This window comes from Podarcis gaigeae (genome assembly GCF_964106915.1).
Source record: "Podarcis gaigeae genome assembly, chromosome: 1".
Classification (NCBI taxonomy): domain Eukaryota; kingdom Metazoa; phylum Chordata; class Lepidosauria; order Squamata; family Lacertidae; genus Podarcis; species Podarcis gaigeae.
Window position 1 is genome coordinate 123,281,361 of NC_139678.1, and position 18,007 is coordinate 123,299,367.

Consider the following 18,007-nt stretch of genomic DNA (forward strand, 5'->3'; position numbering starts at 1 on the left):
TAAAGAATTTGTGATATATATAGAGAGAGAGAGACTGCAAGATAAAAAGTAAGTAATAATTTTAAAATCATTAATCTAGGTTGCTAATGTAAGAGGTTTGGGTTTTATACAAGCATAGGCGTACTTTTCTAGAAATATATACCGTATTTTTCGCTCTATAAGACACTCTTTTCCCCTCCTAAAAAGTAAGGGGAAATGTGTGTGCGTCTTATGGGGTGAATGCAGGCTGTGCAGTTATCACCAAAGCCAGGAGAGCAAGAGGGATCGGTGCGCAGCGATCTTTCTTGCTGTTCTGACTTCGCTTCGCTGGAGAGGTGCTGCACAGAGAGAGAAAGCTGTGCGGTGCCCCTTCAGTGAAGCGGGAGGAGAAATAGAGCCCCATCCATTTCTCCTCCCACTTTGCTGGAGAGGCACTGAGCAGAGAGGGAGAGAATATTTTTTTTCTTGTTCTCCTCCAAAACTAGGTGCGTCTCATGGAGCGAAAAATATGGTACAGTGTTTCTTTCCTTCTCAGTTCCAACGGTTGCTCAATTTTCTTTCATTGACATTTGAGAAAATGTATTTCACAAACGGAAGGTGTGTTAGCTGCCCGTCATGAGGGCTTTTTTTAAAAAAAATTGACATACAATTTTAGGTGCATATCTGGACTCAAGCAGCTTTCAGGCTGTTGAAGGAATTGAAGCGAAGCTCTTGCTCAGGGCAAAAATCACCTCGCTAGCATTCCTACATGCACATTAGTCGAAATGCGGTTCCATCCCTCCTCTTCCTGCCCCCTCCCCACACATCTTTCCTTCTAGGAGGAAGGGATCCGTATGAGATGCTTCACGAAAGTGGTAAACATTTGAAGTCCCTCTACGGGCTTCTTCAAATGTTGCTTTCCGCAATAACCAGGGTATCGACAAGGAGAAGCGATTCGGGTTTGCTTTCTGGGGGTCATAATTAGACAGAGCTCTGGCTAGCTGGAGGAAGGGGCAGCCCTGTAACCTTCCTTTGTTCAGCTGCTTCTCAACTTGAATCTCCTGCTTGCTTTATTGATCTGCGCTTAGTCATCTTGTTAGCAGCAGCAGCAGCAGCAGCTCACATTTCTTAGGCGATACTGGCAATACTGATCAGAAGCATGCAGAGAGTATACGGGCAACAAAAATGCAGATTATGTATATTTTTACACAGATTTTTTAAAAAACAAAAAACCACCTAACTATTGTAGAATGACCACTCTTTTCGCCAAAACCTAGACACTTGCGGGGGTCAGGGTGTTGGTAAAATAGCCCCTGGTAACTGGTATTTAGAGGCATCAGCCATCAGTGGCGTAGCATGGGGTGCAGGGGGGGCCGGCCGCACCGGGCGCAACATCTGGGGGTTAGGGTTAGCGGGCGCAAATCCACAGGTTAGGGGGCGAAAATCCACGGGTTAGGGAGCGAAAATCCACGGGCGCAAATTACTTGCCTTGCCCCAGGTGCTGACAACCCACGCTACGCCACTGTCAGCCATTGATACTGGAAGTAACATGGCTAGTGTGACCAGTAGCCATAGGAACCAATTCCTGGGGGCTGAGGTTCCTTCACACACCCTGAATAAAAATATTTGAGGGCTGGACCCCCCTCCTGGCATTGCCAGTCAAATGGTGTGTGTGGTTGATTGTGTGGAATGGAGCTTACGTCCTCCCCTCCCCCCCCATATTTTGTTCAAGTTGGCACCCCTGCTAGTAGTCACTGATAGCCTAATAATAATAATAATAATAATAATAATAATAATAATAAATTTTATTTGTACCCCACCCTCCCTGGCCAGATCAGCTAACTCCAGTAAAATTACAATAGAAACATAATAAGGGGGGGACCCAATTTAAAATACAGTTTAAAATGCAATTTAAAAATGCAGCCTCCTTTTAAAAGCCTCCTTTTAAAAGTAGCCCATAGATCAAAACCGTAAGGAGAAGGAGAGGGAAGATATAAGGGTCAGAACGAGTCCAAACCAAAGGCCAGGCAGAACAGCTCTGTCTTGCAGACCCTGCGGAAAGATGTCAGGTCCCGCAGGGCCCTAGTCACTTGTGACAGAGCGTTCCACCATGTCGGGGACAGTACTGAAAAGGCCCTGGCCCTAGTTGAGACCAAGCTAACCACCTTGCGACTTGGGACCGCCAAGGTGTTGTCATTTGTGGACCTTAAGGTCCTCCGCGGGGCATATCAGGAGAGGCGGTACCAGGAGGTACCAGGAGAGGTGGTACTCATCACTACATCTTGTGGAAGTGAATCCCATAATTTAATTATGCACTATTCCTTTCATTTGCCCTTAATTCCCCACCATGCAGTTTCAGTGGGTGACCCTAGGTACTAGTACTATGATAGGGGGAGGAAGTCCTCTCTCCACCCACTGAGAGCCATTCGTAACCTGGTGAACTGGGTTCGCTTCCCTGCTCCTCCACATTCAGCTGTTGGGTGACCTTGGCCTAGTCACACTTCTCTCAGCCTCACTCATCTCAGAGAGTGTTTGTTGTGGGGGAGGAAGGGAAAGGTGATTGTTAGCCCCTTTGAGACTCCTTAGGGTAGATAAAGCGGGATATCAAACCCAGACTCTTCTTTCAGTGAACAGGTGTTCCTCAGACAGCTGAAATATATGTCCTTGCAGCTTTTACAAGAGAGCTTCAGGCATGCAGCCCTGGCTGCTGAATATGGGAGAGGAACCCTCCCATAGCTCAACAACTTTGATTTTCGGGGGGGGGGGCTCCAGATGCCAGCAGGGTTGCTACGCTGCAAAGGGCAGGGCCCCACTGCTCCCCCATCATGCCTCTCTTCTGCTGGGCTCTGGCGTGCAAGGGGGCTGTGGCAGAAGCTTCCTAGCATAACAGCCCAGCACTGCTGGGTTGCCCATTCTATCACAGGGGGCATAACACTTGCCCTGCCCCGGGCTCCGCCAACCTATACTACACCACTGCATCTGAAACAGCTTTGGGCTGACACAGTTGTCTGAACTTACCTTATGGCTCTTGTAACCAACTCCTCCTCTCCTTTCTTGTGGCTGCTTCTTCGTACTCTCCAATTTTAGCCTAGGCTGCCTACTTTCCTAACCTTATCACTCCACACCGGTCACCACCTACAAACAAAACCGGTCTTGTCCGTCTCCTCCTAACAGCCTCCTGTTTGAGCGGACACGGAATCTTCAAAGACAGTTTTGGAACTTTGCAAACCAAGGCTGAGAATTGCCGAGGCTATTTTTTTCATTAATTTATTTGCAGCAGTGATAGAAGCTCTTCACAGGCAGGCAGGGAGAGGGAGTCCTTTGCTTCATCAGCATCGTCGCTCTCTTTTTTGCTACTGTTCGTTTTTCCCCAGTGTGGGAAAGGGCACTTTCTTTGTGGGAAAACCATCCCCCCCCCCCTCCATCCAGACCTTCTTTGTACCTTTGGGGTGACAGAGGTTCATCCCATTTCTTCCTCTGGGAGAAAGAAACTCAAGAAGCATCATTAATCATGCAAACCGCCTCCCGCAGCAGTGCCAGCAAAATGATCTCCTGTACTCCTCACATCAATATTCTTGACACTTATCTTAAAAGTTAGGTCATGCATATCCATCTGCCATTAAAGAAGTGTCAGTGAGCAAGCATCCCCTCGCTATTTTTAGGGTCATATCAAAAGAGTTCATCAACTTTCTGTCAGCTCATCCAATTTGTCACATTTGATGCTATCTTCCGGCATCCTCACTGGTCATCCTACTCTTTCAAGTTCTCTCCATCCTGGTTCTTCCTTTGGAAACCACAGTCCCTTTGTACAAGAAAGATATTTGATATTGTGTCAGATAGTGTTTGGTTATGAGATGCTAATTCTCTTTCTCTGGTTTCAGTTTCTGAAAATGTCCTTTTTTCCTCTTGCTGGAAAACAGGGCCAGTAGTTTAAATAAATGTACACTCAGGGATTTCGAGAAGTATTTGCTGTTGCTGTTATTTTGCTTCTCCACACCAGTTAGAGACAAATACCCTGATCCAGAGATCTGTAGTCAATCGGATACATAAATCCATTGCAGATACAGGTGGCCTTATTTATTCAAGGAGGCAAATATGTCCAGGAACAAATGCATTCACTGAAAATGGACAGTGAAACCTTTGCAGTTTGGAGACCCCATTTGTTTATTGGAGCCCCTGCACCTGTGAGAAATGGCTGCTGTTGTAGATTTCCAATAACTGCGATATCCCCGTGTTTAGTGGCACCAGCTCTCTCGATATCAATTGCTGAGGAGCACAAGTTAGGGAGAAGGAGTCTGTGCTCATGACCTGCTTGTGTCTTCCTATAGAACTCTGGGGAATCATAAAATTGTAGAGTAGGAAGGGCCCCTGATGATCATCTAGTTCGCCCCTGCAATGAATGCAGGAATATGCAGCTGTCCCACACAGGGATCGAACCTGCGACTTTGGTGTTGCCAGCACCATGCTCTAACCAACTGAGCTATCCAAGTGTGCCACTGTGGGAAATAGGAAGGTGCACTTTTGGTCTGATCTAGCAAGATTCTACTTATGTTCTTACATTCTAGAGTTCTTCCCTATCTCCTCCTCTCAGCATATAATAAGGGGGGGGTGCAGCAGTCTCAAGATTCAACTTGTTCTCTGTAGCCATACAAATTCTGTTGCAGATATTAATACTGTGCAGTTTGAAGTGACTGGAAGCATAAGAACTGATGCCTTTTGGGAAGATAGCCTTCTCCAGGCCCATTAAAATATTATACAACGTTTACTAGCAGAGCTCTTCAGAATAAAACAGAAACATCAAATGATTCATCCAAAAATATCCATCCATTCTCTTGTGCTGTCCAGCGCAGGCTCAGCATCTGAGAAAATATGAAATAATTCCAACAGACCTAGAAGCAGAGGTCTGTCTCCCCCCCACACACACACACACAGCATCCATTTTAGCCTGGATCTGTTTTCTCTCACACAATCAAAGAGGGTCTTTTACATGTCCTTACTTCACAGAGCTTTGAGACAAAAGACACAAAGGCAACTCCCATCAAAATGGAGGTTTGCAACCCAATACCTTCATTACATGATCAAAGGTTCACTCTCAGCACAGAATAGAGAAACAACCAACAGATAATCATTAACTCATTTAGGAGCTTAGAGTCCCTTAGAAAAACTACTGTGGGAAAACCCCAAGGTTAGTAATAAACAATTAGCCATTTTCCATATTAAACCTTCATTGATACACATACATTTTCCATTTCTGTGCAAATTAAATCAATTATACTTAACAAATTACTGAACAACTTAGGCTCAGGGTATCTTAGGAACCACCTAAACCCTCACACCCCAGCCCAATCACTGAGGTCATCTACAGGAGTGATGTTGGTTGTCTCCCAAGTTGGCAAGGCTTAGCTGACAGCGAAAAGAAACTGAGCCTTTAGTGTCACTGACCCAGCCTTGTGGAATGCTCTGCCAGCAAAAGTCCAGCAGGTTCCTTTTATTTCAGTCTTTAAATGCCTGCTGAAAACTTGTAGGCAATTAAGAAAGCATCTTTCCATGTTAGTTAGCTGATGGTCACTGATTTTACACATACACCCTTTTAAAAAATACATATAGATATTGTTGTAAACCACTTTTATATATTTTATGATATAGCGGCATACAAATATTTATAAATAAAGTGTCAGGCCCACCCACTCCTCCCTCGCTTTTTCCTTTGCATGCCGGGTTATACCTGTTACATTATCTTAAACTACAGATCACGGTTATATCTGATATGGAGCCTTGTGATTTCATGCTTGATCCTGGCTAGTAAACCAACATTAAACCACTGTAAAAGTGTTGTATAATAATAATAATAATAATAATAATAATAATAATAATAATAATAATAATTTATTCTTTATACCCCACCCATCTGGCTGGGCTTCCCCAGCCACTCTGGGCGGCTTCCAAAAAAATATTAAAATACTGTGATACATCAAACATTAAAATCTTCCCTAAACAAGGGCTGCCTTCAGATGTCTTCTAAAAGTCTGGTAGTTGTTGTTCTCTTTGACATCTGGTGGGAGGGCGTTCCACAGGGCGGGCGCCACTACCGAGAAGGCCCTCTGCCTGGTTCCCTGTAACTTGGCTTCTCGCAGTGAGGGAACCGTCAGAAGGCCCTCGGAGCTGGACCTCAGTGTCTGTGTAGAATGATGGGGGTGGAGACGCTCCTTCAGATATACTGGACCGAGGCCAAGCTAGCTGGTGTGCAAAGGGAGGGGTTGGAAAGAAAACAGGCACATCATTCTTTCCTAGTTTGCTGGGGATATTGTACACAAACTGGGTTGTATTAGTATTATTTCCTCCTACTCTTGGAAACAATGAACAAGATCATGCCCATTTTTCTTAATGTTCTGCAGAAATACAGAAAGGAGTAGGAATTGAAGAGTGACTTCTGGAGCAGCTTCTTGCCCCTTTTTGAGGGCAAATTTCTGCCCTCAAATGGAAAGTCTGTTCAAAGTGGAGGTGGGAGATCAATGCAACTCTAATAGTTAGTGAAATGAATCTGACCTCTGTCCTTTCTTAGGTCGTCCACAAAGATCCTATAATGTGCTTCAAAGTTGAATTGTAAATATTGATTTATGTTACGGATTACCTCTATCCATTTTCTGTGAAATCCTCGGGTCATGCAGTTTTGCTCTCTGTGCTCTGCTTGGCATCTGAGCTACAGCCATCCATCAAAATGACAAGCCTGAGCTCGTCACTGATAGCCAGAGCTTCAGTGCCATAATATGTCCTACACGTAAGCACATTATTATGATTGCAGTTGTTTTATAATTATTGCCATTATATTTGTTAATATTATTTTGTGTATGTCCTTTTTTTTTTTTTTGGAGGGGGGAAGCATTGTTCTTGCAGTGATTATCGTGGAAGTTGCAGCAGAATAAATCTGTTTACTCAAGAAAACGAAAGGAGGAAGAACCCTTCATATGCAAATATATGGCATTTGAAAATGTCATATAGCTTCATCTACATATAAATAAGCTGTTTTCCCAATTCTGCAGCGGCCGGGCTGTTTTGATACAGAAATTAGATAATGTTATATAAAAAGTTAAACCAGTGGGGTATTGTTGGGCAGAATCATGGAACCTTATTTCCTAAAGTCAACGTCACTTAACCGAGTTAGTTATGGCTGCTGTGTGGATTACACGGACGGGCAGGGAATTTTGCAGCATGGACCTTAAAGCCTAACTCGTGTTCCATTCATATTTTTACATGTGTAACGATGCTGTCAAAATCTTCGGGAATTATCCCTCCTTATGTCAGCACCAAAAGAATCAGCCTTATATTGCAAACACAGTGCATGAATCAATTTGAGCACTAACGTTTTCCAGACCTGAGAGAGCTCATGCAGATGATTCCCAAATGAAGATATGCTTACAGAGGGATTGCTTGAATTTGTCAGAGTTTGTTAAGCTTTTCCTAGCAAACTTCATATATGACAGACGGTGAACTGAGTCTTGATTACAAAGGTTTGTTGGGGAGCAAGCCACACATTAGACCAGGTGTGTTTAACCAGGAATCCTTGTATGTCTCAGTTCAGATCTCACCTCAGCTGCAGACTACCTTAGGTGGCCTTGGGGGGAAACCATGATGTCTCTTCCTCAGCCTCTGTCTATAAAATAGGGATAAAAACACAGCCTGTCTTGTTATAATAATTATTAAGATCTGTTCTGGGTGTTCGAAAGCACTTTTGGTTGAATCCTTGAAGAAGGAAAATCTCCCGTCAGTTGAACGCCCCATCTGTGAATAGCATGGTCAGTTTGGACTCAACACAATTAGGGTTGGTGCAAAATTTGATTAAGTTCACATATAGAGGGGAACTTGCCTAATTCACACTTTCTGAAACAAAGTGTAAACTGGAAAAATCCATCCTTCAAAATCTGCACTTCTTTGAATTTTGCAAAGTGGTTCTCCAATGCAATAATTCTTAAGAGAATGCCCTGATGATTTTCAGATTATTCTCACATCTGTAATAGGTGAGCAAGTATTTTCCAAGCATAAATTGGCCTTTCTGATAGCCATTTCACCCAAGACATTTCCCGTATGCCTAATTTGGAACATGTGGCGGCTGCTGTTGTAAGGAGAGGTGAGACAATGCTCACTTTAAATGTTCACAAATGCCGCCCATCATTCCTTCTAACTGTGAACTTGGGTTGTATGTAGCATCGAGATTATAGCCACAGATTATAGCAACTGAGAAACAAGAGGGTAGTATTGATGTGGCTGGTGAATATTAGGGAGGGGGATGAAGGCAGCTGAAAGGGTCACCTGGGTACAACTTAACAGGGACTCCCTCAAACCTGGCACCAGCTCTGAACTTCACTTTCTATGAAGCACCTAGTTGATAGAAGCATTAAAAACATTCATAATGAACTTAATTCAACTCTATGGCCAAAATAAGTGAAAACAAGCAGTTAGGGGGTTGTTTTTGTTTTTGTTTTCTCTCACACATCTTGTTGGGAGAGTTAACTGGAACCCCTTTTAAAAATAAAATAAAATGACTGCCATAAAGTAATATAAAGCTGTTCTGGCCTGACACAGAAAAAGTTCATTATCAGTCCACTAAGGCTCTTTGATGGCATTCTGGCTGAAGGCCATTAAACGCATTATGTCGCCTATTCCATTTCCTTTGTTTTGGTTTTTGGATAGCAGAGAGCAGACCACTCTCCTTCCTGATAAGAAGAAATACCTTGCCCACCTTCTCAAGAACATGTTTAAACATTACAAGGAATGGCTTACCCATACAAACGCACAGAATAATGTTCTGGTGTACTAAAATGCCTGCAAGTGGTTAAAAGATAGAAAAGGAGGGTGTTTCTAATGAAGGCACCATTTTCATTATGGTGAGAAATGGACCAGGAGAGGAAGGAGAATACTGAAGAACAGAACTTTTCTATAAACAAATGCCCATTGGTGGTGGGAGCATTGTATCTCTCTCTCTCTCTCTCTCTCTCTCTCTCACACACACACACACACACACACACATATAGATATATATAGATATAGATATATATGCAGGCTAGACAGCATCTTAAAAAGTAGAGACATCACCTTGCCAACAAAGGTCCATATAGTTAATGCTATGGTTTTCCCAGTAGTGATGTATGGAAGTGAAAGCTGGACCATAAAGAAGGCTGATAGTCGAAGAATTGATGCTTTTAAATTATAGTGCTGAGGAGACTCTTGAGAGTCCCATGGACTGCAAGAAGATCAAACCTATCAATTCTTAAGGAAATCAGCCCTGAGTGTTCATATACTTTGGCCACCTCATGAGAAGAGAAGACTCCCTGGAAAAGACCCTGATGTTGGGAAAGATGGAGGGCACAAGGAGAAGGGACCTACAGATGGACAAGATGGTTGGACAGTGTTCTTGAAGCTACCAACATGAGTCTGACCAAACTGCGGGAGGCAGTGGAAGACAGGAGTGCCTGGCATGCTCTGGTCCATGGGGTCACGAAGAGTCGAACACGACTAAATGACTAAACAACAACAACAACATATATGCAGGAGTGAGTTCTTTGGAAATGAATATGCCACATTGTACTGGAATTAAAAGCCTCTTGAGGAAAATATTGCTGTCCAAATTTGAGCCATGAGGATGCTTCTTGGAATGCACTGTAAAATAAGAGCCCCTTCAGGCATTCAGTCAAACTTGTGAGGGCATTAAGTGTGCAAAGGGTGTGAGGGAGTGTGTATCACCCTTGCCCCTCATGTCCCTGAATGTGCCACCCCCTCTATTCTCAACTCTTCTGTGTCCTGTAGGAAACCCTGATTCCTAGTCCTGAAGAGGCTTCTCAGCCTGTTCAACCAAATGAGCTTAGAAGCCCCCTTCAGATCTATCCTCTCAACACAGGAAGGTTGGGGTGGAATGGGCAAGACCATTGGGGGCAGAGCAAATGGGGGTGCCCCTATTTCCATTACGTCCTTTATGCCCTCACACTTTAACAGGTCTATGAACAGCAACCTAAGTGGGCAGGGAGTTAATGATGAGGAACATTCGAGAGAGACCGTAAGACTGTGGTGTGCAATCCTATCTATGCTTACCTGATAATCCCCATTGAATTCAGTTACCTCCTACTGGATTGTGCTGTAAATCTCGAAATTATTAGCAGCACTAAAAGCAGTTGCTAATTATTAAGAAAGTGATGTCTATGGTTGTACTTCAATACACGGCTTGAAGCCAGGCGAATCTCCAGAGAATGGATTTGATTCATTATCTGTTCAAATGTCTCTTCTAGAGATGAAACAAATGGTATTAGCTGGATCAAGTATTAATGAAAGTTAAGAAGAGCAGCAATACATTGTTGCCTAGCAAAATGGAAAAACTACAAAGCTGTATCAAGCTTTAGCTTCCTATAAATATTTTGAAAGGGAAATATTTGAATGCAAAATATTGAAGGTAAAGGATAGGGGAGATCTCTCAAAAGTGGAATCACTTGCCTCCTGAAATATCTGGGTTGATGGATTTGCACATATATGTACAACACACCATGCAATAGTTCCTTGCTTCAAAATTTATCACTAAGTATTTCTCAGCTGAATGTGCAAATTCTCCTGATTGTCATTTGGTGCAAAAGCTTGGTTTAATTGGTGTTGCACATGCAGGGCACTTCTTGATGCTGGGGTCATGGACTGTTACATTTGCATGTGTGAACATGCACATAATGTCATTGTTGAACTACTATTTATTTATTTATTCTTTGTTTGTTTATTTATTAAATATATTTCTTACCCACCCATCAGTAGGGAGAATTAGTTGGCTCTGCTATCATTGGTTGTGGTCTGAACCACTGAGCCTCTTGGGCTTGCCGATCAGAAAGTTGGTGATTCAAATCCCCGTGACGGGGTGAGCTCCTGTTGCTCTGTCCCAGCTCCTGCCAACCTAGCTGTTCGAAAGCATGCCAGTGCAAGTAGATAAATTGGTACTGCTGTGGTGGGAAGGTAAACAGCATTTCTGTGTGCTCTGGTGTACATCATGGTGTTCCCTTGCACCAGAAGCGGTTTAGTCATGCTTGCCACATGACCTGGAAAGCTCCTTGGATTGAAAGTGAGATGAGTGCCACAATCCCATAGTCGCCTTTGACTGGACTTAACCATCCAGGAGTCCTTTACCTTTTTACCTTTACCCCTACTGTCTGGGCTTCCTCCTCCCACCCAACCAGTCCTATGGGTACCAGCTGCCACTGGCATTAGGCACCCATATAAAGAAGGTCCTTTTGCACCCCAACATACAAAAGCTGTTTTACTTTCTCTTTGGCAAGTTCCATTTTAGCACTGCTGTTGTCATTTTCCCTCTCACCTGTTCATCGGTTTAATAACTTAAGCATGATGAGAAAAGAGGCTGCTTTGGCTTCAAAATCCAAAGCCAAGATATTAGCTAACATGTTAGGAAAAGGAGACAATTTAGATAAAGCTGTTTTTACAGAGAGACATGTTTTAGTGTGAGGTTTTGAGGCTTCTGTGCTAGTCCCGTATGAATTTGGTTTGAGCAAAGGACAAAAAAAACAACTACTACTACTCTTACCTCAAAAATGCGAAAATAATTCCTTCCTATCTAATAAGGACTTTGGAGAGTTGTCAAGCACAAAGAATCCACAATTTGATTAATGTTGAAATCATTCTCTGTAACATTGCTGGATGAATAATTATAATATTGTGACAGGAAAAAAAAAGCAGTTTCATTTTTAGCCTGGCTTTTTACAGACGTTACAGCAATAGTCCTCAGTCTAATGGTTAATACAGAATGTCTACAGAATGTGTTTTTCTGAATGACCAGATTATATCGGTGGGAGGGAATCTGTCATGGCTTTTGGTTGAAATAATAAAATTGAGTGGGTGAGGCTGCAGCCCAATGTCTGCTTAGCTCTCACTCAGATAGCCAGCATTGACAGCTTTGACAGTCCCAGTTGCCCTTGAGAAGAAGGAGGAAGAGTGACTAGAGGCGCGTCTTTCATGTGTTCAACATGAAAGGTGAAAATTAGACTGTATCTACTACACATGCTGCAGAATGAGGGGGAAGACTGGCAGGATCAAAACAAAACAAAGACACCTCTCTGCAAATTGAAAACGGGAAAAGCAAACTCTAGCCTCGCCTGCTATGTGTTGGTCTTCTGTTTGTGAGTCAAGGACCCACCACCCGCTTAGGGATAAATAAGACACAAGGGCACATGTATTTTAGGTTAATGGGCTAAAGAAGGCCACAACTTTATTAGTTACAGCATGTGAGTGGTATTGGCTTAGGCACTGGATCAAGCAAACTATATATGACTCCACCCCCGAGCAGCAGGGGCTCATTTGAAGGTTAATAACCAGTGGGAGGAGCTTGTTGATGCAAATACACCTGAAGCTTCCCCTGATGTCACCAGGGGTTGTGCCGTGGCCCTAGCCACCAGCAGGTTATCAAACAGGATCCACGACCGCAGGATTCCTTTAACGGAATACCCAAGAAGGGGAGGGGTAGGTGATAGCCACAACCTGCCCTCCAACACACAACACATATTCCAATGCCTAACCGCCAATACCCAAAAAGTTGTGACGATTTGCTATGAGGCAAAAAACCAAGAGGCTTGTGCCACTTTGCCACGTGGATACAAAATTCCTACCAGGCCCCCTGGGCAACCAGGGCAACCAACCGAAGTCCATAGCAAGGTCCAAAGCATAAATATGACCTAAAGGGAGGGCAGGCGGGTGATCCAACGACTCCAGGCAGCAGAATGGGGACACAGGGCTGCTGCGGCTGCTTGAATGCGGCTAAACCCCGCCCCTAAGCCAGCCCTATTGGCTGGCTGATGGGTGTGGTGCAAGCACCCGGGGAACTGACGCAGGGGGCCGAATGTGCCCCCCTGCCAACGGAGGAATGGCTCCCGCTCACAACACCTCCCCTCTGGTAGGAGGAGAGGCTTTCAAGGAAATTTTCAACCACAAAGCATATCCCCCCCCCCCACAGTCTGAAGTGCAGGACCAACCCACCCATGAGGCAAGGTGAGACAATTGCCTCAGGCGGCATGTTCCAGTGGGGCAGCAGATCCCGTTATCAATTTTTTCTTACCCCCTTGTTCCTGATGTAGCTCTTCCTTCTTCACTGGCAGGGAGGAGAACGTCATTTTGGGTTCTACCACAGATGCCAAAATGTCTTTGGCCAGTCCTGCTGAAGTGGTGTGGTCCATTTCACCAGCTCCACATTCTAGCATCTCATTCGCCTACATTCTGCTACAGTTTTAGTGTAATTTTCATCTCTTATGGACTCTGGCGCTCATAATGCTTTGAGCATGTTTTAGGGTCTTCTGTTCAACTGATACTGTTTTGTATTATTTTATATGCTGTGAGTATTGTATTATTTGTGAGTATTGTATTATTTTATATGTGGTGCCAGGTACCTTTCAAGGGGGGTGCAGTGGGGGTGGCCTGCCCGGGTGTCATGCCTAGGGGTGGTTACAAACTCCCCCTAAGCAGATTGGCGTGGCGGTGCTCACACCCCTGACGGGTGGGTTTTCCTGATTTGCGCGATCGTCGTTGTGAAAATCCACCCACTGATCACGCAAATACGCCTGGTCATCAGCCTGTCACCTGCCGGCGGGTGGTATTCACACACCCTGGCGGGCGGCACTCACATCCCCAGCAGGCGGTTTAATGTGATTGGCAGCCATATTTTCGCATTCTGCAGGAGGTGCTGGCATCCCTGACTGTCAGCCCTGCATGCCGGGTGTATTTGTGTGATCCATGGGCAGATTGTCCTGACAATTGTGCCAATCGTGAATGTGAGCACCGGCCGCCGGAGGGTGCCAGCTCGATGGTCGTATTTTCACGATCGGCGGGCATATCTGTTTTGTGACCATCCCTCCCTTAAAAAAGGTCAGCAACTATGGGGTAAAGGTAAAGGGTAAAGGGACCCCTGACCATTAGGTCCAGTTGTGGCCGACTCTGGGGTTGCGGCGCTCATCTCGCTTTATTGGCCGAGGGAGCCGGCGTACAGCTTCCGGGTCATGTGGCCAGCATGACTAAGCCGCTTCTGGGGAACCAGAGCAGCGCACGGAAACGCCGTTTACCTTCCCGCCGGAGCAGTACCTATTTATCTACTTGCACCTTGATGTGTTTTCGAACTGCTAGGTTGGTAGGAGCAGGGACTGAGCAACGGGAGCTCACCCCGTCATGGGGATTCGAACTGCCGACCTTCTGATCAACAAGTTCTAGGCTCTGTGGTTTAACCCACAGCGCCACCCCCGTCCCGTCAACTATGGGGTACCTTCCCTAAAAAAAGAAGCTCAACAACTCTGGGCAACCTTCCCAAAAATTGCAATGTGGGGGCTTGACAAATTTTTTCACAGAGGTTACCACCTGACCTTGCTATGCCTCTGAGTGGGAATGAAAGAGAAATCTGATTCAGTTCGCATTTAAAGGGGAAACTACTTAATTTGGCACTTTCGCAAACCATAAGAGAACCAAAGAACACAACCATCCTTTGAAAAAATCACACCGATTTTTGCAATGCATTTCTCAAACCAAGTAATGTGTTCAAAATGCATTTGGTGTGCATAAAGATGCATGAGTTAATGAAAATACCATAGAAAAATACTTCACTTTAAAGACAATTGCTTTGCAAAAATGCATGTATTAGGCAAGTTTGCATGCAAATGTGTATATTAGGAGAAATGTGCACTAAAATGCTGGTGAGTTTAGGACTTTTTAAAAAATTGCAAGCTGGTGTGGAAATGTGGAGAACTGTACTGAAGGCTGGGGAAATGAGAAAGTGGATATTCCCCTAATTATGAGCAACTTTGAGGATTCTCCATAATAACATAGGATATTATTCTTTAACATAATCAATACTAGGCCAGGTAAGCCAAAAGCAGCTGGATATAGAACTGTCCGTATGATCTTTTCATATGATCTTTTACTCATGTGTGTCTTTTAACCACTTTAGCTTGAGGGCTACATAACTTTTTTTTTTTTTTTTTAATATAATTTTTATTAGGGGTTTTTACAGAATAAAGTACAAAAACAATAAACAACCTTGCTTTTAACAGAGTTTCATAACTTCTTTGGACTTCCTCACATCTCCCGCTACCATTTTCATCATCATAGATTTTTTTTTTCATGCAATTTATCATCTAATTTGCAAATTTTATAACCACTTATTTAAATATAATCCTCTGCAAATTAATTTCTCTTAATCTCACTTTACATCCCATTCCGATCCGATTTTGTGGTGGCCAATTATTTATGATCAAACATCCTACTTAACTTCCACCAAATCACAATATTTTTGTAAATAAATCTTAAATTTCCTCCAATCTTCTTCAGCCCTCTCTTCTCCCAGGTCTCGAATTCTGCCAGTCATCTCAGCCAGTTGCATATAGTCCATCAGCTGCATCTGCCATTCTTCCAGAGTGGGTAGATCTTGAGTTTTCCACTTCTTGGCGATAAGTATCCTTGCTGCTGCTGTTGCGTACAAAAAGAGTGTTCGATCCTTCTTTGGCACCATCTGGCCGACAATGCCCAGGAGGAAGGCCTCTGGTTTCTTAAGGAAGGTATACTTAAATACCTTTTTCAGCTCATTATATATCATTTCCCAGAAGACCTTCACCCTGGGACAAGTCCACCAGAGGTGAAAGAATGTTCCTTCATTTTCCTTACATTTCCAACATTTATTGTCTGGCACATGGCATATTTTGGCAAGTTTAACTGGGGTCATGTACCACCTATATATCATTTTCATTACATTTTCCTTCAGAGCATTACATGCCGTGAAGTTCATCCCCGTGGTCCACAACCTTTCCCAATCCTCAAACATAATATTATGCCCAATATCCTGTGCCCACTTTATCATGGCCGACTTAACCATTTCATCTTGTGTGTTCCATTTCAACAGCAAGTTATACATTCTTGAGAGTACTTTAGTCTTAGGTTCTAACAATTCTGTTTCCAACTTCGATTTCTCCACCTGGAATCCTAACTTTTTATCCTTTTTAAAAATTTCTTGAATCTGAGCGTAATGTAACCAGTCTCGCACTTTGTCTTTCATTTTTTCCAAACTCTGCAATTTCCAATTATTTCCCTCTTTCTCTATTATTTCCCAATATTTCGGCCATTTGGCCTCCATATTGGGTCTTTTTCGGGCCTTAGCCTCCAGAGGTGATAGCCATCTTGGAGTTTTATTTTCCAATAGGTCTTTGTATTTTGTCCAGACATTAAACACTGCTTTCCTGACAATATGGTTCTTAAAGGCCTTATTGATCTTAACTTTGTCATACCATAAGTATGCATGCCAACCAAATGCATTGTTAAAACCTTCTAAATCTAACACATCGGTGTCCTCTAGAAGTAGCCAGTCTTTTAGCCAGCAGAAAGCTGCGGCTTCATAGTGCAACCTTAGGTCTGGCAGGGCAAAGCCCCCTCTTTCTTTCGCATCAGTTAATATCTTAAACTTAATTCTGGGCTTTTTGCCCTGCCAGACAAATTTAGAAATATCTCTCTGCCACTTCCTGAAACACTCCGTCTTGTCCACAATTTGCAATGTTTGAAACAAAAACAACATCTTAGGCAATACATTCATCTTAATAGCAGCAATTCGGCCTAACAAAGAAAGCTTCAATTTTGACCAACTGTCCAAGTCTCTCTTAATTTCAGACCAACATTTTTCATAATTATCCTTAAAAAGACTCAGATTTTTTGCTGTTATGTTTACCCCTAGGTACTTTACTTTTTTAACCACAGTTAGTTCTGTTTCTCTCTGAAACCGTTCTGACTCTGCATCTGTCAAATTTTTTCCCAACACCTTAGTTTTCTGTTTATTTAGTTTAAAGCCCGCTACCCGACCAAAGTCCTGAATCAATTGTAACACTCTTTTTGTGCTAGATTCTGGCTCTTGCAATGTCAAAACAAGGTCATCTGCAAAAGCTTTAAGTTTATATTGTTTCGCTCCGATCTGAATCCCTTGCACCAACCGGTCCCCTCTAATCAAGTTCAAGAGCACCTCCAGGACAGAAATAAACAGCAAGGGGGAAATCGGGCAGCCCTGTCGTGTCCCTTTTTCAATCTTAAACTCTTCTGTAACCACATTGTTGACTATCAGTTTTGCCTTTTGTTCTGAGTAAATGGCGTCAATCCCATTTTCAAAACCCCGCCCCACTCCCATTTCTTTTAAATTCCCCTTCATAAATTTCCAAGAGATGTTATCGAAGGCCTTCTCCGCGTCTATAAAAATTAAAGCTGCTTTAGTGTTAATATTTGTTTGCAGAAGTTCCAAAATGTCAATAATGTTCCTTGTATTAGCAAACAAGTGTCTTCCTGGGAGAAAGCCTGCCTGGTCTTTATGAATTATCTCATTTAAAACTCTTTTGAGTCTTCCTGCCAAAACGTCAGCAAATATTTTATAATCCACATTTAAAAGGGAGATGGGACGGTAGTTCTTAAGTTGTGTCTTTTCAGTTTCTGATTTTGGTATCAATGTGATGAAAGCTTCCTTCCACGATTCAGGCGCCTTCTTTCCCTCCATAATTTCATTGCTGACCTCCATCAGTGGTTGAATCAAAAAGTCACTTAATGTCTTATAATACTTGGAGGTCAAGCCATCTGGCCCTGGAGACTTGCCCAGCTTCATATTCTGAATGGCATGTTCTATCTCTAGACGTGTTATTTTACTATTCAGGAGAGATCTATTTTCTTGTGATAGTTTTTTAAGTCCATTTTTCTCCAAGAATTTTGCAATCTCTTCCTCATTTTGTGGCCCTTGAGTGTATAATTTCTTAAAATACTTCTGGAAACATTTTCTAATTTCCACCGGGTTCTGAATATATCTTCCTTCTATTTCCAAATTTGTTACTATGTTCAACTTTTGTCTCTTCTTCAACTGCCAAGCCAGCAGTTTCCCACATTTGTTAGCCGATTCAAATGTTTTTTGTTTCATTAATTTAATCTTCCATTCTATTTCCTGATTTATCAGTTTAGAGTATTGTGCCTGATGAAGTTTAATTTCTCTCAAGATCGGCTGTGACTTCGGGTTTACTCTTAG

At 43.1% G+C, this 18,007-nt stretch overlaps 1 protein-coding gene across 1 annotated transcript in view; it reads left to right on the forward strand.

Moving 5' to 3' along the window:
* TMEFF2 (transmembrane protein with EGF like and two follistatin like domains 2) overlaps positions 1-18,007 on the forward strand; it is a 236,368-nt gene that overhangs the window by 199,218 nt on the left and 19,143 nt on the right. The window lies entirely within an intron of this gene.